The 24,053-nt window shown below is 36.8% G+C and overlaps 1 long non-coding RNA gene across 1 annotated transcript in view; it reads left to right on the top strand.

Moving 5' to 3' along the window:
- The window catches only part of LOC105495672 (uncharacterized), a 63,248-nt gene that overhangs the window by 21,865 nt on the left and 17,330 nt on the right, over window positions 1-24,053 (top strand). Inside the window, exons 3-4 of the long non-coding RNA XR_011606527.1 lie at window positions 19,129-19,206; window positions 21,262-21,390. This is a non-coding gene — a long non-coding RNA (uncharacterized lncRNA). The remainder of the gene's footprint in view (window positions 1-19,128; window positions 19,207-21,261; window positions 21,391-24,053) is intronic.

The raw sequence follows: 24,053 nt of genomic DNA on the forward strand, positions 1-24,053 counted from the left end.
AACGTTATTACTATTTACCAAGTTTCAGACAGAGAAGTATGAGGCATTTTGATTGTTTTAGTATTTCATTACCAAAAAACTTTACAATCAATTATACCTTCAGAATATATTTCCCCAATTTGGCTATTTTACTACCTCTCTGCCCTCCACCACCTAATTAGATCCATGCCCTAATTATTTGTGGCTGTTACTAAAATGGCCTCCTCCGTGGTCCTCCACCTCCACCCTTGCCTGTTCCACATGTTCTACTCCCCACCTTGCAGAGTGTTTTTTTTAATATTTAGAAACATTTTATTCATATAAGTAACTGTATTGTCAAAATAATCTTATAAAATAAATTAGGAAATCAATTTTCTTTTTCCAAAATCCTTTAACAGTGTCTCACACATTTAATAAAATGTAAACATCTTGTTTTGACCAATAGGGACCTTCAGGAACCAGCTCTTCCCCACATCTCCTTGCCCAGCTTCAGGGCAGCCATGTGGGTCTCCTTCCTGCACAAATCATCAAACTCATTTCTGCCTTAAGTCCTTTGCTTCTATGGTTCCCATGAAATATTTTCCCCCAGATAGCCACATGGGTTGTACACTCACATATTCATATCTTTACTGGCCTAATCCCTCTTCACAGAGGCCTTCCCTGACCCTTCTTACAATATAGCCACCATCAGCCCCACTGTTGGCAACTTCTTCAAACTTTTATAAAATTCATTATATTCAGCAGCGACTCTTTACATGAAATTATACTGCATACGATTGTCCTTTTCTGTCTCCTCATCTACCCTCAAAAATACTTTGCTTGTTAATTGGCTGCAATGTTTCAGTATTCACAAGGTAAAGTTTCTACAATTAGTATCTGATTTGCACTGTATGTGCATGGGGAGGAGTTGGACTAGAAGGTCCTTGATATAAATCTATTTCATATTGCTTCAACATATTTTAAAACCTGCTTCACAGGAAAGCAGTTTTATAACCAAAATTACAGTCTCTGACTAACTACTTTTGTAGACTTGCATTGCAGTACCTGAACTGCGCCTTCATATTTATATACTACACAATATTCCCAGAACCCAGCTGGCATTGATAGAGAAAGGATGACAGTCAATTGTCAAATGTTCACTTCAGAAAAACATCCTACAGCAATTCTACTAATCAGTGTTCTCTCAGTAATGCACTTTCAATCAGCAACGCATTTTCCAAATGTATTTATAATTTCCTAACCCATGGAATAAAGCACAAGTTATTCATGAAAATAATCATTAGAACTTTCAAAACCAGTTTTTAAAAATAGTCTGTAAGTGCATATGCAAGAGCTGCCCTTGCTTGTCAATACCAAGTGGGCAGTCTGGTTAAAGAGATAAAGGAGGATTGGAAACACATTTGCCGCTTCCTTACAGTATTGTGTGAGCAGGAATTCATCTCCAGCTGTCTTTGAGTTGTTAACCATTTAACCAAAATTAATAGAAGTATAAAATCAGGGATATTTGGAGGAGCAATTTCATAGGTCAAATATAAATTTACTAGGAGGACGTAGAAAATATAAAGTTTCTATGTCTAGAAACTTAGGATCATAAACATGATTTTAAACTCAGGGACCGAGATTTAAAGATGACTGTAGCTAAGAAAACAAAGGCTTACAGAAACCTGTAAACAAGCATGTCAGTGTGTGTTTGGCACTGTCTGAAGAAGATGCGTGACAAGCAGCAGGTGTGTGCAGCAGCAACAGATGTGTGCAGTCCCAGGAGGGACAACGGACTATGGCTCAGAGACACGTACACATGCTGTGATTCTGGTTATTCTATCACAAAGCCCACGCCATTCTAATTACGACCGCATGTGCTTTCCTGTACAGATTTTCCTACACTGAGTACAAGCAGTGCTGACCACGAGGATTTTCTGGTTCTCCTACGTTTCCTTTTCAAAATGCAGTCTTTTATGCCCTGAATCATTGGCCAAAGTCTGCTCTAATTTATGACTCACCAAAATTTGTTACTGGATCTGCAGAACTAAGAAGGAGTCCACAGGTCAGAGTAACATCTGCATATGAATTCCATTTGTTGAATTGTTTCCTGAGGGACTAGCTTTTCTTCTAAACCAATATCTGAACCCAAATACCTCTACTTCTAGTGTGGAACTGAGTTATAACCTAAGAATATTAAGGCATCTGATTCATTTGATTGAATAAATTGAATGCCTTTATGATGATGAAGGAAGTGACAGATTTGAGATTGCAGAATGAAATAGAAAATGACTGAAACAAGACAAGAATGTAGTATATATACACAATGTGAAATACTATTCAGCCTTAAGAAAGGGAAAAGTCTGTCATTTATGACAACATGGATGAAACTGGATGACTTTATATTAAGTGAAATAAGCCAAATACAGAAAAAAATACTGTATATTTTCACTTACATGTGGAATCTAAAACCTGGGGAGTGGAAGAAATGAGGAGATGATAATCAAAGGGTACATAGCCTCCGTTATGTAAAAGGAATAAGGTTGATTTTTTTTTTAGATCTATTGCACAATGTGGTGAATATAACTAACAATTTAATACTCTACACTGCATTGTCACTGAGTAAATCTCAAATTTTCTCATCACGAAAAAATCTAATATTTGAGGTTATAGATAGATTAATTAGCTTGATTTTTCATTTCACATTGTATTAAAAAATCATAACATCACTTTGTACCGCATAAATATATATAACTACCCAAATATCTCTACTTCTAGTGTGGAACTGAGTTATAACCTAAGAATATAAATTTGACAATGTATAGCAAAAAACAAACAAATAAATAAATAAAAAGCCTATATTGAGACCACACAAATAGCACTGTAAAACATAAACAAAACAACTTTTCTATAGAAATTTTAAACCAAAAATTTTCATGACAAAAAGAAACATTTATGTATATATTATATGTATCTCATATATAGGCAGACACACATATAGTGAAGGATATATGTAATTATATATGTATATTTCAGTATCTATATGACAAACAATTAGTCTATAACATGTATCAGCCCTTTGTAAGTTATGATAAACTCTCCATAGGCATTTATTAAACTGAATTAATTAAACCAAATATTGTAATACTGGGGGTACAAATCACTCAAAGAGGAAGTAGGGAGGAATTTTGAAAGTCCAGATTACATTAGAGTTGTGCCGAGTAAAGACTCTACGGCCGGGCGCGGTGGCTCACGCCTGTAATCCCAGCACTTTGGGAGGCCGAGACGGGCGGATCACGAGGTCAGGAGATCGAGACCATCCTGGCTAACACGGTGAAACCCCGTCTCTACTAAAAAATACAAAAAACTAGCCGGGCGAGGTGGCGGGCGCCTGTAGTCCCAGCTACTCGGGAGGCTGAGGCAGGAGAATGGCGTGAACCCGGGAGGCGGAGCTTGCAGTGAGCTGAGATCCGCCCACTGCACCCCAGCCTGGGTGACAGAGCGAGACTCCGTCTCAAAAAAAAAAAAAAAAGCCGGGCGCGGTGGCTCACGCCTGTAATCCCAGCACTTTGGGAGGCCGAGGCGGGCGGATCACAAGGTCAGGAGATCGAGACCACGGTGAAACCCCGTCTCTACTAAAAATACAAAAAATTAGCCGGGCGCGGTTGTGGGCGCCTGTAGTCCCAGCTACTCGGGAGGCTGAGGCAGGAGAATGGCGTGAACCCGGGAGGCGGAGCTTGCAGTGAGCCGAGATCGCGCCACTGTACTCCAGCCTGGGTGACAGAGCGAGACTCCGTCTCAAAAAAAAAAAAAAAAAAAAAAAAAAGACTCTAACTGATGGAATCTTGATCTATCTGTGCCTTCATATTGAATAAATATGGGATATTGGGAAAAAAGCCACTTCACAATGTTTTTTCAAGATAGTCCTTTGCCCAAAATACACCAAACCTTGTAGGTGCTATATACATATATCATATAACATATAACATATATTATGTGTGTGTGAATGTACATATATGTGTGTGTACATATATGTGTAGATATATTTAAATATATATTTATTTGTAAAATATGTATATATAACCAACACTAACATAGTTGCAGGTGACAGGACCCTGAGACTCCAAATTTGCTACCCAGGAAACTAGGTACAACACCACAAGAAAACACTATGACATAACCTTGTTGATAACCAAAGATGTTAAGAACAGGTACAACACAGGCATTCCTTGGAGATATTGTGGGCTTTGTTTCAGACCACCACAATAAAGTGAATCATGGGCATGTTTTGTTTTCACAGTGCATATTAAATTATGCTGTGCTATACTGTAATGTATTGTGTGTAATAACACTATTCCTAAAAAGACAATATATAGACCTTACTTTAAAAAATGCTTTGTTGCTAAGAAATGCTAACAAATTGGGCACATGCTGTTGAAAAAACGGTGCTGATAGACATGCATGGTACTGAGTTGACATAAACTTTCAATGTGTAAAAAACACAATATCTGTGAATCACAATAAAGTAGAACACAGTAAAACAACATATGCCTGTATAGCACTTGCCTCAATTTCCTCTTCTAAGTCTCGAATGAAATGCAGCTAATTGGTGGGTCCAGAATATGAGCTGCCAAGGCGTTGTAAAAAAATTTAGCTTTCAAATTCTGCAGCAGAGGATGTACTACAAAGAAGTAAGTGCCAAACAACCACATTCTCCAGTCCAGTTTGGCTATTTGGCATTCTGATGAATCATTCTCTCTGCACTTAAAACTCAAATACCGAGTAATGTCAGGGAAGACGGCAGAGAAGGACACACTATGAATCCATCTTTTTACCTAGAAAACAGTTATGCTGAACAGAAACTGTCTGAAGTAGCGATTGAACCTCTGGAGTACATTTTAATGCTTTCAGCTTCCAGAAGAAGGCTTCGCTGCGAAATTGTGGCTCGTTTTGATCAATTGCAGTGACCACACACTCTCTACCTCACAGCCCTGTGGCAGGCAGGTGGGCCCGTCTTTCTGGTGCAGCTCGCTAGAGCTAGGGTGAGAATTCAGGACCTTGTCCTCTAAATGTTGGAGTTTTGTGTTCTGACTGCTGATGGCTGCTGTTGCTTGCTGAGGTTAGGACAGAGACCCTGGCTGTCATTGCTTCATCTCCAACTTCTGGAAGTTTCCAGGAGATTTACACGAACGGCACCTGTTTTATTTCTTTATCTTTTTTGGCACCCAGGCATTTAAACATTAGGACATTTAAAAGCAGCAGTGCATATGGCAGAATTTGTAAAGTCACCTCACATGCCAGCAGTAATGTATTATGCAAAAAAGTCAAAACAATTACTTTAGTTTTCTATCAGTTCAATCCGATGCAATTAACTACTGCTCTGCCCAATATTCAACCCACAATCCTCATGAAAGCATCAGCTCTTCAATGAGAGTCCTGGAAGTTTTTGTGTAGTCAAATGGCACAAACTCTAAAGTTATCAGAATCCTGCATTCAGGAGGATGTCAGGGTCCTATCCATGAACTCCCCCAAAGAAGCAAGAATTGGACTGTAGCTAACCACAAACTGCTTTTTGAGAAGAAACAAAGCAAACAATAACTGTCTGTGGCTGAAAAAGTCCAAAACAAAATTTAAAAAGGCCAATGACAAAATTTACAAGGAAATTTGGCTATTTCTGTAGCACACAAAAATTGAACATAATAATTATTATTGCTGATAGCATATACTAAGACATATCAGAATTATAAGAATCTCATACAATTTTGGAACACATATTATTAACACATGTATATAAATATAACCCAAAGAATGTTAAAAACAATTTCATGTTTGACAATGCTTCCTGTATGATTTTAACATATCAAATAAGTCAAATATGTCTGCCTTGGACTTCAGGGGCCCTAATATACAAAAACTAGTTTGAGGTCAAAAGACTAAACTTAGAATTTGGAAAGCTTGTCAAATATCAAAGGTTTAAAACACTTGATATTATAAAGTATTATAGAATCACAAGTCACTGTAAAATAAGTCACTTGTTTAGCCAAAGTGGAAATCCAAAGATTTTATAAAGCATAAAATCTTTACCCTTTGATATCAAGGAGACAGTTTCCCAATAGTAAGATGCATTAAAGGCAGCATAGGCCAAACTGGATCTGTCTCTCTCATTCCTCTTTTTTCTTTTTTTTTGTTTTTTTTTTTTGTGTGTTTTTTTTTTGTTTTTTTGCAGTTTACTCAAAAGGTAAACAAAAATTCTTCACTATCTCTTAATACTATACAAAAATCTCGTTCAAAAGAGAAAATCAAATTTTACCTTTGCATAGTATATTAACACTAAAGCTAATTTTAATGAAATTTTATAAACAAATCCATCTGGTGAGATTTCTATAAATCTTCTATAAACTTTCATAATTTTCCCATTCTTTTCCCCAACTTTACATCCTTCTTTGTAGTGCTTCAATTTCAAACAATCCTGAAAAAACACTAAACTAGGCAAAATTATTTTCCCTTTTAATAAAAACTACGTTTCTATGTCTTCTTCTAAACTTTTTACCAAAAGCAAATCTTACTTTTAAAAATAGCCTTTGCATATAGAATTGCTTCTTTCATATCTAATAGTTTTAATTACATAAATAATGACTATTCTAAATCTCAGCAACCCTAGTTCCAGTGAAACACCTAGGATTACTTTATTTAATATAACATGACTTTAAGATTTTAAATTATTGAAGATAATTTTGAAACTAATTTTATTTATTAAAGATTACTAACATCACATGAACTAAAAGCCATTCCTCATGAAAACATTCTTGTAAAACAGCATAAAAGAGCCTATGTGGCCAATAATTATTCTTTCTGCACTTTATGCAAATAATCAGGCCAAGTATAATAAGACTAAAATTGATTTTCCAAATCAATTAGTCCCACTATGATTTGTTGTTGGTAAAAATGGGGGACTGGAGAGATAAAACTTTTGTTTCAAAAGAAACTGTAGTATACCTGCTATTAGATTCTAGCATTGTTCATTATTTTTGAGTTTTTATTATTTGTCCACAATTTAGATTGTGTCCTGAATTCTTTGCTGTCTACAGGCCTCCAAACTAGTTATTTGAAATGTTTCTTCCATTTTTCTCGTTTGGAATCACTAGAAATTAAAACTGATTTTCTTAAAGTCCTGCAAACTGCAGGTAGACAAAAACTTCAGGAGAAATAACAGAAACATATATATATAGAAATAATAAAATCTTCATGCCTGCCTGTTGATGTACTGACCCCCCAGAAAGTTCATTTGAATACCTGATTTGAACTATAATCTAGAACACTGTCATATTGCCACTGCAAACTGAAGATGCTTTAGAGACTAGAAAAAACAGTCTATAGACTGACCGCTCCCACACATTAACCTTTGCTTTTCTTGTTTCTCTAGAAATAACCTCTTACTAAAGATCTGTTTGCTTGCATCACATATAGGGGCCTACGCCATGCAATGGCACCTCCTGGAATGGGAGACAGTGATTTAACTGAACTGGTCTATTCTCAGGACTGACTAGAAGAAGATATACAACAACATATTTAAATTTGTTCTTTTCTGTTTATTTCTATTTGTCTTTTCACTCCTTTGTCTACCTCTGTCTAACAACCTCTAATCCAAATCTTTCCAAAGCTATCAGGAGGGCTTTTAATATATGAATTGTTTTTTTTTAGGTTTCAAAGTGGGGACCAAAGGAAATCAAAATATTTTACCTCAACATATATTTCTTTGACCTATTTTGAATGGCTACAATGGAGCCAGCAGACAGAAGTGGCCTTGCAAATTTGTCTTTAGTGAGGAAAATGTGCATCTGTAGAGAATCACCACTAATGCACCCAGGTCTTTCCTTTCTAGGCTTTTCCTGGATCTAAGAGAGATTGAGAGTTTGACACCTTTAAAAGCCTGAAAAGAAACACTTACCATCAATTTTCTCTGAGGACTGCTCCTTATGAGACTTCATCTACATAACAAAGCCACCTTTGCTAGCCAGGCCTCTTCCTTTCTCCCTGTCATAATCTGTCTTGCACTAAACCTGATTTAGCCACATAATCTGTTTTTGCCCATGCTTTAAACCTGCATTCTTTCTGCATCTTTGAGATGATTCATAAGCTTCTGTACCTTGTTGAGGACTTGGGTCTTTATTCTGAAGGCTCCCGTACATAAAAGCTAAATAATTTATGACTTTTCTCCCACTAAAAACGTCCTTGATTATATTGAAGAGATTTCCTTCTATATCTAAACTGTTGTGTGTTTTTATCAAGAAAGAATGTTGTGCCTTATCAAGTGCTTTTTCCACACCAATTAAGATGATCATGTGGTTTTTATCTTTCATTTAGGTAATGTGATGTATCACATTGATTAATTTGTGTGTGTTAAACCAATCTTTCATGTCAGAGATAAATTCCACTAAGTCTTGATTTATAATCTTTTTGATGTGTTATTGGATATGGTTTGCTAATATTTTATTAAGAGTTTTTGCATAAGTGGTCATCGAGAAATTGGCCTGTAGTTGTCTTTTCTTGTGAGGTCTTTGTCTGGCTTAGAGATCAAAGTGATTCTGGTTTCATATGATATATTGGAAAGGATTTCTTCTAGCTGTACTTTTTGAAAGCATTTTAAAATATTAGTATTCATTGTTATTTGAATGTTTGGTAGAATTTAGGCATGAAGCCATCTGGTCCTGGGCTTTTTTACTGTTGTTGGAAGGTTTTTGATAACATCTTTAATTCCTGTGTCTGTTATTGATCTAATCAGGCTTTATATTTTTTCCTGACTCAATCCTGGCAGGTTATGTTTTAATAGGAATTATCCATTTTCTCTGTGTTATTCAATTTGTGGGCATATAATTACTTGTAATTTTCCTTTATGACTCTTTTTATTTTGGGAGCATCTGTTATAATTTATTTGATTTGGTTTACTTGAATCTTCTTTCTTTTTTCTTAGACTAGCTGTGAAGTTCTCAATTTTATTTTTTTCAAAAAAGTCAACTATTAATTTTATTGCTTTTTTCTCCCTATGGTCTTTCTCACTTCTATTTGATTTATTACTGTTCTATTTTTTATCATTTTCTCCCTTAAGCTATCTTGGGGTTTTATTTGTTCTTCCTTATTTACTTTCTTTAGGAATAATGTCAAACTAATTTTTTGAGATTTTCTTTTTTTTTTTATTTATTGCTGTAAACTTTCCTCTTAGAATTACTTTTACTGCGTCCATAACTTTTGGTATGTTGTGTTTTCATCTTTGTTTGCATTAGGATAACTTTTTAATTTCCCTTTTGATTTCTTATTTGACCCATTGATTATTCAGGAATGTATTTTTAAATTTTCATGTATTTGTGGATATTCAAATTTTCCTCCTCTTACGATTTCTAGTTTCACATTGTTATGACCAGAGAAGAGAGCTGATATGATTCCAATCTTCTAAAATATGTTAAAACTTGTTTTGTGGTCTACCATGTGATCTCTCCTGGTGAACGTTCCATGAGGACTTAAGAGACTGTGCATTCTGCTGCCCTTTGGCAAAATCTTTTGAATATGTCCATTCAGTTCATTTTGTTTTTGGTGTTGTTAGCAAAACCAAAACTAGACAAGTGAGACAACATCAAATTAAAAAGCTACTGAACAGCCAAACAAACAGGAAAGTAAAAAGACAAATTATGACATAAGAAAAAATATTTTCAAACCATTTATCTGATGAGGGGTTAACATCCAAATATATAAGAAACTCTTGTGACTCAATAGCCACCAAAAACCAACAACAAAACAAATAGCCCTATTGAAAAGGGACAATTGCCTTTAGTAGACATTTCTTCAAATAAGACATACAAATGGCAACTAGGTATATAAAAAGATGCTCAGCATCGCTAATTACCATAGAAATGCAAAGCAAAACCACAATAAGACGTTATCTCACACTCATTAAGCTGGCTGTAAGACAGACAAAAAAAAAAAATAGCAAGTGCAAGTGAGATTGTGAAGAAATCAGAGCCCTTGCATAGTGTTGGAGGAGATGTAAAATTGTGCAGCTGCTATTAGAAACAATATAAAAATAAATAGAAATAGAATATCATATCATCCAGAAATCCCCTTTATGTGCATATATCAAAAAAACTGACATCAGGATGTCAAAGTGATATCTGCAATCTCATGTTTATTGTAGCATTATTCATGATATCCAAGATATGGAATTAATCTAAGTGTCCATCAGTGGGTAAGTAGGTAAAGAAAATGTAGGATTTAAATACAATGAAATTGGTGACAACATGGATGAACCCAGGGGATGTTATGCTAAGTGAACTAAGCTAGTCACAGAAGGTCAACTATTGTGTGATTCTGGTAATAGGAGGTATCTAAAATAATCAAACTAACAGAAGCAGGAAATCGAATGGTGGATTCCAGGGACTGGGGGGAAGGGGAAATGGAAAGTTATTGCTCACTGGGAATAAATAAATTGTGTACAACATAGTGCCTGTGGTTTACAGTACAGTATTATGCACTTAAAAAATTGTTAGGTGTATCAATGTCAATTATTCTTACCACAAATAAAAGAAAAACAAGCAAATTTTTGGAGATGATAAATATATTTATTACCTTGATTGTGTTGATGATATCATGGGTTTTTTAAATCTCCAGATGTATCAAATTACATACATTAAACATGTGCAGGGTTTTTGAATATAATTTTACCTTAATAAAGCTGATTTTAAAAAGATCTGTCAATAGCAAAATGACACTTTTTTTTCAAGAAATGGTGCTTTGAAAATTCAATATTCACAGGCAAAAGGTTGAAACTGGACCATTACCATGCAACATATGCAAATAATAACTCAAAGTGAATCAAAGACCTAAGCATAAAAGCTGAAAATATGAAACTCTTAGATGAAAATGCAGAGGAATATCTTCATGATTTTGGAGTTGGCAATGATATCATGGATATGACACCAAAAGCACTGTTAAAAACAACAGAAAAATAGATAAATTGGACTTTGCCAAAATTAAGTACTTTGTGTATTGGAGGACACTATTAAGAAAGTGAGAAGCCAATACATGGAATGAGAGAAAATATTTGCAAATCAGTATTTGTCAATGGGTTAATATCCAAAATACAAAAAATTTTAAAATTTAACCATACAACAAATAGTCCAGTTAAAAAATGGGCAAAGGATTTGAATAGACATTTCTCCATAGAAGATAAGCAAATGACCAATTAACACATGAAATATACAAATGACAAATAAGCTCATGGGGTCAGGCTCAACATCACTAGTCAATATGGAGTTACAAATCAAAACCACAATAAAATGCCACTTCACACCTACTGGGATAACAATAATGATAGGAATAATGAAATGGAAAATAGCAGACATTGAGAAGGATGGGGAGAAATTGGAAGTTTCATGGATTTCTGCACTATGTAAAATAGTGCAGCATCGGTGGAGCATACTTTGATTATTCCTTAAAAAGTCAAACATAGAACCCAGCATTTCCACTCCTATGTATATGTCCATAATAACTGAAAGCAAAAGCAATAACTCACAAAAATATTTACACCGATGTTCACAACAGCATTATTTACAATAGCTGAAAGTCAGTGGGACAACCCAAGTGTCCATCAACAGATGTACACAGTGTGGTGGACACATATAATGGACAAATATTCAGCCATAAAATGGAAAGCAATTTTATTTGCCACAACATGTACGGAACTTAAAAACATTATGCTAAGTGATGTGAGGTAGAAACAGAAGAGCAACGTGCTGTATTATTTCACTTACGTGAAGTACCCATAATAGGCAAAGTCATAGAAACAGAAAGTAGAATAGAGGGAACCAGAGGCCAGGCAGGAGGAGGAATGTGAAGTTATTGTTTAGTGGGTACATGGTTTATGTTGAGTATGATTAAGAAGTTTTGGGTACAGATGCTGGTGATGATTATACAACATTGTGAATGTGTTCAGTGCCAACAAATTGCACATCTATAAATGGTTTAAAAATGTTATGCCTGGCAGGGCATGGTGGCTCACGCCTGTAATCCCAACATTTTGGGAGGCCGAGGTGGGAGGATCATGAGGTCAAGACATCCAGACAATCCTGGACAATATGGTGAAACCCCATCTCTACTAAAAATACAAAATTAGCCGGGCATGATGGCATGTGCCTGTGGTCCTAGCTGCTCGGGAAGCTGAGGCGTGATAATCACTTGAACCCAGAAGGTGGAGGTTGCAGTAAACCGAGATCACACCACTGCACCCAGTCTGGTGACAGAGCGCGATTTGGTCTCAAAAAAAAAAAAAAGTTATGCCTATTTTACCACAATGAAAAATAAACCTACTAATAGTATCAACTTTATCACTCCACCTAACATAATCCAAACTTTCTTTTTATAAGTGAAAACATGACCTCCCCACAAAGTACTAGTAGTCTTTATGTCTTTTTTTAGGGGATGTTCGTTACTTTTTTGTTAATTCTAATTTGCAAATTAACATCATGTCACTTAAAAAATAACTTTTAAAAGAATAACCATCACTATACTCTATATAAAAGAGTAGCAAAAAGAGAAGAAGAACATCTTGTTTGACAGTAATAAATATGTATAGAACGAGAAGACCAATGGACTAGTAGTGCCATCTTTGCTTCATGTGGCCACAGTTAACACTTCCTTCCTCCACTCTCCATTCTATGTATCCTTTGCCCTCGACTGGAAAGTAAGCCAGTCAGCATTTTTTACCTGGTGGGCTACTAAGCCCTCGTTTTTTCAAGCGATTCTCCTGTGTCAGCCACTCCTGAGTAGCTGGGATTACAGGCATGCCTTACCATGCCCGGCTAATTTCATATTTTTTAGTAGAGGCAGGGTTTCTCCATATTGGTCAGGCTGGTCTCGAACTCCCAATCTCAGATGATCTGCCTGCCTCAGCCTCCTAAAGTGCTGGGATTACAGGTATGAGCCACCAAGTCCAGCCTACTAAGCCCTCATTTTTAAGGGGTCCTAAGCCTTCACTGATGGGGTTACCCTTGTTTTTCATTAACTTTTACTAACAAAAATGACAGTACTAGTTTGAATCCTAGAGGACTCTCTGGAATCTCTATATATCCCTCTCTAAGCACAGTGTATAGTTGCAGTCATATGCACCTGTATTTTATAAACCTATCATCAGACAACAGAGGAGTCCCCCTTCCTTTTTGTTTTTTTGTTTGTTTGTTTTTTGAGATGGAGTCTCGCTCTGTCGCCCAGGCTGCAGGCTGGAGCGCAGTGAGTGGCGCGATCTCTGCTTACTGCAAGCTCTGCCTTCCGGGTTCACGCCATTCTCCTGCCTCAGCCTCCCGCATAGCTGGGACTACAGGCATCCGCCACCATGCCTGGCTAATTTTGTGTGTGTGTATTTTTGGTAGAGACGGGGTTTCACCGTGTTAGCCAGGATGGTCTTGATATCCTGACCTCGTGATCCACCCGGCCTCCCAAAGTGCTGGGATTACAGGCATGAGCCACCGTGCCCGGCCCACTTTTTTATTAGTTGGTTCAGGGCATCAGAATTCCAAACGGTAAATTTTTATTTCTGTGGAAGCATTACAGTTCCCCCAGTGGAGACATTCTGCTCTTAGATATTAAAATCCTAAACTAGTATAAACTAAGTTCACGGATATGGAAAGAAAAATTTTGTGTGGTGATCATTAAGTATAATAGTAGCAGATGCCACTTCACCTCTACCCTTCCGATCCAGAACTCTAATACTCTGAGTATGGGAGAAACTACAGAATGTGTTAATAACTGTTTCAGATAAACTTGCAGGCTGGAACCCTAATCTCAGAAGGCACCACCTCCCACCTGGTGACATAAGTGGTCTTGAATCTTCCATTTTATTGTTCTGTAAGGTCTGAATACATAAAAGAGCATTGTATTTGGTAGCCACAGCCTCATCTCTTTTACTATTAAGTCTATAGAACAGAAGTGGTGATGTGTGGAACACTGTGGTGATGAACAAGCATTCAGGACGTCCACGTTGGTGGTGCTAGAAGCTTGATGGACACTGAGTGTAAACCCATATCCAGAAAAAGTTTCCACTTCAGGGGAGGAAACTGCTCTTCCCTCCAGAGTATATTGGACCCAATTTAATTCCATTTCAAATTGATGTTTGTTTCAGTGCCATGCAACTGAAACTTTTCATGGAAGAATTTCAGTTTATATTTGTTGTCCTGATATAACTATTAAGAGTTATCCCTGTCCTCTCAAAAGTGTCCAGATTAAGAGAAAAATTATATTTTCAGCTTCCATGCTGGGGACTAATATTGGTCTCATCTTTTGGCAGTTTGGGCTCTAGCAGTTGTATTAGCCAGGTCATCCTTGGGCCCAGGAAGCTAATGTTGAGCTTTTACAGAACCTACATCTATATAACCATGCTTGATTAATAAGGAGATATATATATATATATATCCTTTTGAAAAAAAAGCTTCAGAGTTAAGTGTAGGCCAATCTCAGTTTCCATTTCTATTCTAGTAACCAGTGGATGTCTTAAATCCTTATCTTCAATAGGAGACTCATTTTGGATGAACAATTGCAGTAATTTGAGTTACTTTTTCCATTGTGTGTGACAGACCATCAGACTCTTATTATTCAACAGTATATATATCCTCACTTCCTTTATCCCATTTCTTTTTTTTTTTTTTTTTTTTTTTTTGATATGGAGTTTCACTCTGTAGCCCAAGCTGGAGTGCAGTGGTGCAATCTTGGCTCACTGCAATCTCCGCCCCCAGAGCTCAAGCGATTCTCATGCCTCAGCCTCTCAAGTAGCTGGGACTACAGGTATGCACCACCATGCCAGACTAATTTTTTTTTTTTTTTAATAGTGACGGGATTTCACCATGTTGCCCAGGGTGGCCTTGAACTCCTTAGCTCAGGCGATCCACCTGCCTCAGCCTCCCAAAGTGCTGGGATTACAGGCATGAGACACCATGCTGGGTCCCTTTATCCCATTTCTATTTTGACCACTCCAGAATCTTCTCATTTAAAATTTTGGCTATTAACTGCTCTGGTAGTAAATACTTTATTAATCAAGTTTTTGTGCCATAAACAGAATTTACTATAGTTATTTAAAGCAGTAAATGATGTAATACATTTGTGCTTACAAAGCCCTTGGAAGAGAAGTGTGACCAGCCTTTGTGCTGGGAAAGAAAGGCTCCCAGAAACTAACTCATCAGGAGAACTGCAATCTATGACAATGTTGTGAGGCTGGAGCATCTGGAGGCTGCTTTTGGAGCAGATGAGTTGAAGAAGGCAGCACAATAACCAAAATTCAAGGATCAAAAGTCAGAATCAGAGAGCCTCACCATATTGGAAACATGTTTCTCTCCACCACTAGTGAAGCTGGTGCCCTCTATTGGAAAACTGAGTATGGTTACTTCCTTCTTGACCCCTGGGCATGATAAACTGGATGTTGGAATACTCTTGCAGGAAAAAGGGAGCAAAGCAAAACCACACACAAACAGAAAACATGGTTCCATAACCCTGTTCTGTAGCTACAAACAGCAAAGGAAGGCAGAATATGGCCTCCTTTTCATCTTTACCTTCCAAATCTCACAGGATGATTCTAATTGTTGAAACGTAATTTTCGTCTAGAACTCTTGCTGCTAAGAAATGTAGCAGCATGGGTTTTTGTTTTTCACGTTCTTCAGTGGAGGAACACACTAAGAGAGATAAGAATGGATACTAAATGCCAAGAGATCATCTTCACAGACACAACAGATCATCAGCACGTGATCTCATACGTCACCCTGTGCTTGTGTATGTGAACTTCTTAATGGTAGTACCCATGGCTAAAACAGAACACTTGTTATCTGGAAAGCTCCCAAAATTTCTTCAATTGAATTGACAGATTAAGTAAAAATATTTACAAGTGGGGAATATTTATATCTATAAAAATGATGTTTTTATGCAAGGAATGTAATAAAAGTGGTAGGGAAAGTTTTCTTCTATATCATATGTAGGATAGATGAAGAAATCAGTAATGTTTTGCCAAGGAGATAGTTCATTCAGTGAAATGATGACATAATAGCTTTTATATGCCGTGGTAATTTCCATGGGGAAGAGAGATTTTATATATATTTAGCAGAAGTAGAAAAAAATTGAAGCAAGATATTAATGAAAATTTTAGAAAGCAGGCTTTTGGCTCAATTTGAGAAACAGATTTCAAAAATTCAGGAAATACTGCCTTGTGCTGCCACATGTTTTGACTCCTGGATGGTGTGGTGTGGGCCAGGAGGAATACATTCTTGCTCTGTTCTTCTCAAGTAGACTGAACTACAGCAAAAGTTTCCCAAAATGTTTTAGGAAAATTGTTTCTTTGAAATGATTCTAACTGTTGTTTAAACAGATTCCAAGATCAAATACATTTATTCAATCCTGAATGCCTTCTATTCTTAGTGCAGACTCCTCCTCAGAGATTTGTGCATTCTAATGAAAATTATGAATATCCAGATGCATTAGTATTTATTTTTACCGCAGAAAACTTGTACAATTAAAACAAAACAAAATCAAACTAAACACCTTAAGAAAATGAGAAAACATTGAGGAAAATTTCCAGGACATTGGTCTGGGCAAAATTTTCCTAAGTGATATCCCATAAGCAAGGACAACCAAAGCAAAAATGGACAAACGGGATAACATCAAGTTAAAAAAGCTTTTGCACAGCAAAGGAAACAACAAAATGAAGAGACAACCCCAGAATAGAAGAAAATATTTTCAAACCAGCCATCTGACAAGTGACTAATACCCAAAATATATGAGGAGCTCAAACAACTCCATAGGAAAAAATCAAATAATCTGATCAAACAATGGGCAAAATATCTGAATAGACATTTCTCAAAAGAAGACATACAAATAGCAGATAGGCATATGAAACGGTGCTCAACATCACTGACCATTCAAAAGTTGCAAATAAAACTACAATGAGATATCATCTTACCCCAGTTAAAATGACTCATACCCAAAAGACAGACAATAACAAATGCTGGCGAGGATGTAGAGAAAGGAGAACACTTCTACGATGATGATGGGAATGTAAATTAGTAAAGCACTATGGAGAACAGTTTGGAGGTTCCTCTACAAAGGTAAAGACTGAGATATCATACGATCCCACTGCTGGGTATATACCCGAAGAAAGGAAAGCAGTATTTCAAAGAGGTATCTGTACTCCCATGTCTGTGGCAGCAGTGTTCACAAGAACTAAGATTTGGAAGCCACCTAAGTGTCCATCAATAGATGAATGGATAAAGAAAATGTGGCACATATATACAAAGGAGTACTATTCAGCCATAAAAAAAAGAATGAGATTCTATTATTGGCAACAACATGGATGGAACTGGAAATTGTTATGTTAAGTAAAATAAGCCAGGCATGAAAAGAAGACAAATATCGCATGTTCTCACTTATTTGTGGTATCTGAAAATCAAAACAATTGAACTCACGGACATAGACAGTAGAAGGATGGTTACCAGAGGCTTTGAAGGGTAGTGGAGGGTTAAGGGGGAAGTGAGGTCGCTCAATGGGTACAAAAATTAGAAAGAGTAAGACCTACTATTTGGTAGCACAGCAGGGTGATTGCAGTCCATAATAACTTAATTGTACACTTTAAAGTAACTAAAAGAGTGTAAATGGATTGTTTGAAACGCAAAGAATAAATATTGAGGTAATGGATAGCCCACTGTCCGTGATGTGATCATTTCACATGTAATGCCTGTATCAAAGTGTCTCACGTAGCCCATAAATACATACACCTACTATGTACTCACAAAAATTAAAAACTAAATATTATTTTAAAAGCATGGGAAATGCTTTAGGGGACCCTGAAAACCATGGTTAAGCATCATAGCATGTTTAATTTTGTTTTTTTAACCTCATACTATGATGTCTCCACTGTGGTGTGCACAGCATGTCAAAGAGGTAGTAAATGAGAGAGGGGAAGAAAAGTATGAGGGAGGAATAGGAAAGAAAGGGTGAGGAAAAGAAGAAGGAAAAGAAAAACAAGCAGGAAGAAAACGAAATATAAAAAGGAAGAAGAGAGGAATGATCATTGGGATTTATGCACATAATTGGCTCTAGGTTATATCAATTTTTTTCTCCAAACCTTTTACTTTTTATTGTGGAATATAAAATACGTCCCAGAAAAACGCCAAAAAAAAAGCATTCCAGAAATTTGCAGATTAAAAAGCTTCAAGTCTCTCTCAGTCTTTTTAAGTGTGTCTGCGTTTGTTACAAAGTCTTTGAGACGATGAAAGATATTCCTACCCAACAATACTGTTTAGGTTCAACATGGAAAGGAGTCTGGCGACGACCTTCCTAACTCCTAGCAGCCACAGTGCTGCCTGTTCTTAAGAAGCTGTCAAAGTTAGGAGATCGCTGTACGAAAAGGAATGATTTATTTTTATTTTATTTTTTTTAATTACAATAGTCACAACCTAGAATATTTGAAAACAAGGCACTCAGGGTGATTCAGGAGAGTGGCATTGTAACAATGCACTTAAGAATAGGCTATATTGCAATATGATACACTTCATAGTTACCTAGGGAAGAAAATCAATTTGGAAGAAAAGCATGCTTGGTTAGGCAGTAATTTTTCCAGAAACCAATATAATGAACACCACAAAGAATTAGAAACAATGACACTAAAAATCATTAGATTTCTGCACAGATGAGGGATTTGCATAAATCCCATTTGATGCCAAATGGGCAACAGAGTATTGATGCTGCTCTCTGAGGACAGGATTTGGATAAATTATTTTGTGAGTATAAAACCAGGGGATCTTCTTGCAGTTGCTAAACACAGCTTTGAAAAACCATCAGATACAACATTCATGAGCTAACAAAACTCAACTGTATACCTAACCCTTGCTGGTGCTTCTTGTCTTTCATTAATAAATGAGTAAAATCAGAAGTTGTTTAGATGGAAAACAAGCCTTGGGTTTATGCACACACTGCCTTGGGGAGTTGTGCAAATACATTATTTCAAAGGTAAAGGTTCAATTATAAGCTTATTTTCTAATTGATGTCACTTTACTCTGCAGGGAAAGATGCTCATTAAGTGAAGTGTTTCACAGCTTGGCAGAAATGTAGATATAAAGAATGCTCATGCCTGTGCCTTCCTCTTTCTAACAGATACATCAAGTCATCTAATGGCACCAGCTCCTCATACATTATCGCTTTAATATCCTCAGCTTCCTTATTGTACCACAGGTAAACATTTGCAATGCTTGCATAATAACAGTCTATTTCAGATGCAATTACTATGCTGGCGGTACTCTGGGTCACAAGATGGAAGTGTCTTAAGTAGCAAGCAGGAAGAAAGGTGGAAAGTTTTTCCACATGACTATTTCACATTGAAGCTCCATCAATGTGTCTGGTGTTTTGGGATGCCAGTGAACTCAGGAGAAGCCACTCTTAAGTGTTACAGAGGAAATAAGCCAAAACAGAGCACCTCCGTATTTGATATTGGTCAGTCATTGCCAAGTATTTCTTTTTTTAAAATAATGCACTAAAAACTGTATTTTAAATTTCAAAGATTTTGAAAATTATGAATCAAAATGTCAAGTATCTAGAAAATTGTTGTGTAAAATTGCATCCTTTAACTGTGCAGCATTTTCTGATTTCTCTGTCTTTCCCTCAATTTAAAGATAAGGAAACGGAAACTTTGAGAGCTAAACTGCGTTTCTCAAAGTCACTTAGACAGATAATCAAAGTATCTGTCTTGCGTTCCACATTTTATTATTGAAAGGGGTGTGGGTGAAAGAGAGACTTTTCTAAGGGTCAGGAAAAGTAAATAATGCAATGTGAAGATTAGATCAGAGTGGAGAGAGTCGGAGACTAGCTAGAGTACAACAGAAAGGTACAGACTCGAAAAAAGAAAGAATTTCCAGAAAACCTTAGGACAATAATGCACAGGATGTGGGCACGGATGAGATGTGCAGCCAGTGAGGCTCATACATTTCAAAGTCATCTCACTTTTCAGCCTGGAAATAATTGCCTGGGTTCTCATAGACTTATCACTGGCCAAGAAAGGCTCATCTAGCTATTTCAGGATGCAATATATTATAGGCCTAATTTGCCTCCACTTGAAACTCTGTCAGCTGGAAAACTGGCTGTCCTTGCTTTTGCATTTTATCAGTCCATCATGATCTATATTTTGGTAAAAATTGTAATTCTTGACTTTCACAATGCAACACTAAAGCTCTGACTCCCACTCTTGACACAAAACTTCATAAGGAGTATTCAGTACAAACTTTAAAGCATTATTTATCTTCAAAACCCTGATTATTGGTTAAAGAGAAAACTATGAAGACCTCTCTTTTACCCACTTGCCTGATTCCTCAATCTGTAAAACATGTTATTCTCGACTCAATATCTATAAAACTACTGTAGAGCTTAATCTCCATGGAAATTATTTCTCATAATAAGAGCTCAGTTTTCTGCCTACATAGTGAAAGTGGACAGAGAAAAGCAAGTAATACCAATAATAGACCTAATTACAGCGTTCCTAAGAAAACAAAACATAGCTACATGATGGCGAGCTAAAGGATGTTAAATTGCCTTACACAGGGCAACAATAAAGAAGTTTCTGAGACTATAGATTTAAGCGACTCTTAGATTACTTTAAAGACAAACACAACCCTGTGTTTGTGGTATTGTCATTTATTTTAAAAGAATAAACATTTGGCTAATAAAAATACATAGGATGGGTAGGGACAGGAAACTATCACCTAAATAGTGTGACAACATGGAGTTTCTGGCTAGAAGACATGAACTTTAAATCTGACTTCACCACTCAGTAGCTGAAGTCTCTTCATATCTCTTAATCTCAATTTCCTATTCTGGAACTTAGTAGTCATAATAATATTATTATTATTTGAGTGTGCTCAAACCAAAGGTTTTCTTTGAATTACTAATTGAAATATGTACGCAAAATCAATGTATAAGCTGCTAGTTCAATAAAATATGTGTGTTAATTTTTAAAGTACTGCAAGCTGCCTTAAAGATTTGAAAAACTAACTTAAAGGAATGTACTTTTCTGATTACAGTTTTCTAAGAACAGATTTTCCAATAAAGCTGTATAACTAGAATCACTGATTCTTTTCTTTGCCACAGAAAGCAATCTAAGGCTGCCAATACGCAGTGTTGTTTCTTACTGACTTGTACTGACTTGTAAGCAGTTACTCAATATAATGCCTGTCACTGATTCCCATCCACTTTCTTACCTAAATGTTACTGCGTCCCCTTCTTCAATTCCCTTCACAGATGAGCTACAAACCGAAGAATAAATTCTCCCAAGTAGCAGCAGCAATTAAGGCACAGAAGATAATGCACCTAGACCCTAAGGGAGCAAGCAAGTACACTGAAGAAGTGAAGAACTTACCATCCCAAAATGTGCGTAATTGGGATATTGATTACTTCAAGCTGAAAAAATTAGAGAAATTGTAGTTTCTGACAGAGTGAGCTCACTGTTCTTCCTACATGCAGCAAGCCATAAAGATTCCTCTGGGAGGGGTGCCCTCCTCATATTAGGGCAAGAAAATAGCCCTTATCACCAGAGACTGAGAACTGGGGACTGCAATGTATCTGAATAATTATACTTGTCCAAATAACTCTTATCTTCCGCTAGTTTTACACCCCACTTCCATATATCTCCTAGTTCAATCCCCTAGAAATTCGTTGCCCTAGCCAGATTTTCTTTGTTCTGTCATTTCTTCTCAAATGTATTGTTCTTTGTCTAAAAGGTATAAAAACATCTTGTTTTTGGTCACTTATTCAGACCTTACACTCTTATGAAGAGCCTAATGTACACGTAAAACTAATGAAATCTAGATATGTTTTTGTTTTCTTAATCTGTCTGGTGTCAATTTGGTTTCTAGATCCCGACAAAGAGCCAAGTGGGGGTTGCAGGTGACCTCCGACTCCCATGCCACACCCTTGGGGAAGGGAGTCATCACTCAGCTTGTCACCTGCAGGAGTCCTCAGAGCCCCAGGTTATCCAGTCTTCCTTATCCCTGACCTCATCAGCAGGGCCCGATTCTTTAATGTCTTAAATCTCCTATAATTAAACCGTTCTTCTCTGTCTCCTTGCTGACATTTAGGCCTCATCACTTCTCTCCTGGATTACTTCTTCAGTGTTCCTGCCTGCAACCTGGCCGCTTGTCAAACCATCCTTCTTTCTCCATGTTGAGTCTGTCATAACATACCAAGCTGATTAAGTCACTCCCTTTTTAAAAATGTTCGAATTTTATCCCATCCTTCTCAGAATAATCTCTAAACTCCTTATCACAGACATGAGGCCTCTGGGAACCTGCTGCCACCTGCTCACCTCCCCACACTCCCTACTCTGCACCTCAGCTGCTCCACCCACGTCAAGGCTCTCTTCTTCTTTCTTCTTCTTCTTCTTCTTCTCCTTCTCCTTCTTCTCCTTCTCCTTCTCCTTCTCCTTCTCCTTCTCCTTCTCCTTCTCCTTCTCCTTCTCCTTCTCCTTCTCCTTCTCCTTCTCCTTCTTCTTCTTCTTCTTCTTCTTCTTCTTCTTCTTCTTCTTCTTCTTTCTTTTTTTTCTGAGACAGAGTTTTGTTTTGTTGCCCAGGCTGGGGTGCAGTGGCACCATCTCTGCTCACTGCAACCTCTGCCTCCCAGGTTCAAGCAATTTTCGTGTCTCAGCCTCCTGAGTAGCTGGGATTACAGGTGCCGCCACCATGCCTGGTTGATTTTTTGTATTTTAGTAGAGACAGGGTTTTACCATGTTGCACAGGCTGTTCTCAAACTCCTGAGCTCAGGCAATCTGCTCCTCTCAGCCTCCCAAAGTGCTGGGATTACAGACGTGAGCCACTGGGCCTGGCAGCCTCTCGTCTTGTTAACATGAAGGTCTCTCCTACTCATTATGTTTTTAAATTTTCTTAATGGTTCATTAAAATATGACTCGCATACTAGAAAGTTAACAAGTCAATTGATTTTGGTATATTCATGAATCATGCAACCATCACTGCAGTTGAGGACATTTAGGACATGTGTATCAATTCAAAGAAGCCCTGCACCCATATTCCACTGTGTAGACAGATCACAGTTTGTTTATCAGCATCAACCGTAGGCAGGTATTAGGTTGTTTCTATCTTTTGACTGTATAAATAATGCTGCTATAAACATGCATGTTTCATCTTTTGTGTGAATATATGTTTCCATTTTTCTTATGTATGTATCAAAGAGTAGGGTTTTCGGATCACATGGTAACTCTATGTTTAATCCTTTGAGGAACATCCAAACTGTTTTACAAGGTGGATGTATCATTTCAAATTCTGCCAACAGCGTATGAGGGTTCCAATTTCTCCATATATTTCCTGATATCTATTATCTGTCATTTGGGTTCTGGCCATCCTAGTGGGTATGATGTAGTGCCTAGTTGTGGTTTTTGATTTGCATTTTCCTGATGACTAATGATGCCAGGCACCTCTTCATGTGATTATCAGCTATTTGTAGATTTTGCTGGGAGATAAATCTATTCAGATCCTTTGCCAATTTTTAGTTTGTGTTATTTGTCTTCTCCTTATTGAGTTGTAAGAGTTTTTTTATATATTACTCTAGAAACAATTTGCTTACCAGATATATGATATGCAAGTATTTCCTCAAAATCTGTAGTAAGTCTATTCATTTTATTAATGATGCCCTTTGAAGCCCAAAGTGTTTAATTTTGATGAAGTTCAATTTATCCAGGTTTTTTGGTGGGGTTTTCTTGGAGTTATATTTAAGAGTATTTTGCCAAACCTAGGATCATGAAAATGTAGCTCATTTTTTTTCTGAGTTAATAGTTATAGCCTTGAATTCATTTTCAGTTATTTTTGTGTATGGTGCAAGATAAGCATCCAAATTTATTCTTTTGGATGTTTATATCCAATTATCCCTGTGATGTCTATTAAAAAAATATTTTCCCCATTCCATTGTCTTGGCAAGCTTGCAAAAAGTCGGCTGATCACTTAGTTTTATTTCTGGGGTCTCAGTTCTGTTCCATTGATCTATAGGTCTATTCTTGTGCCAATGCCTTGTTTGGTTTGGTTTTG

The sequence above is a fragment of the Macaca nemestrina genome, chromosome 8 (genome assembly GCF_043159975.1).
Source record: "Macaca nemestrina isolate mMacNem1 chromosome 8, mMacNem.hap1, whole genome shotgun sequence".
Lineage (NCBI taxonomy): Eukaryota > Metazoa > Chordata > Mammalia > Primates > Cercopithecidae > Macaca > Macaca nemestrina.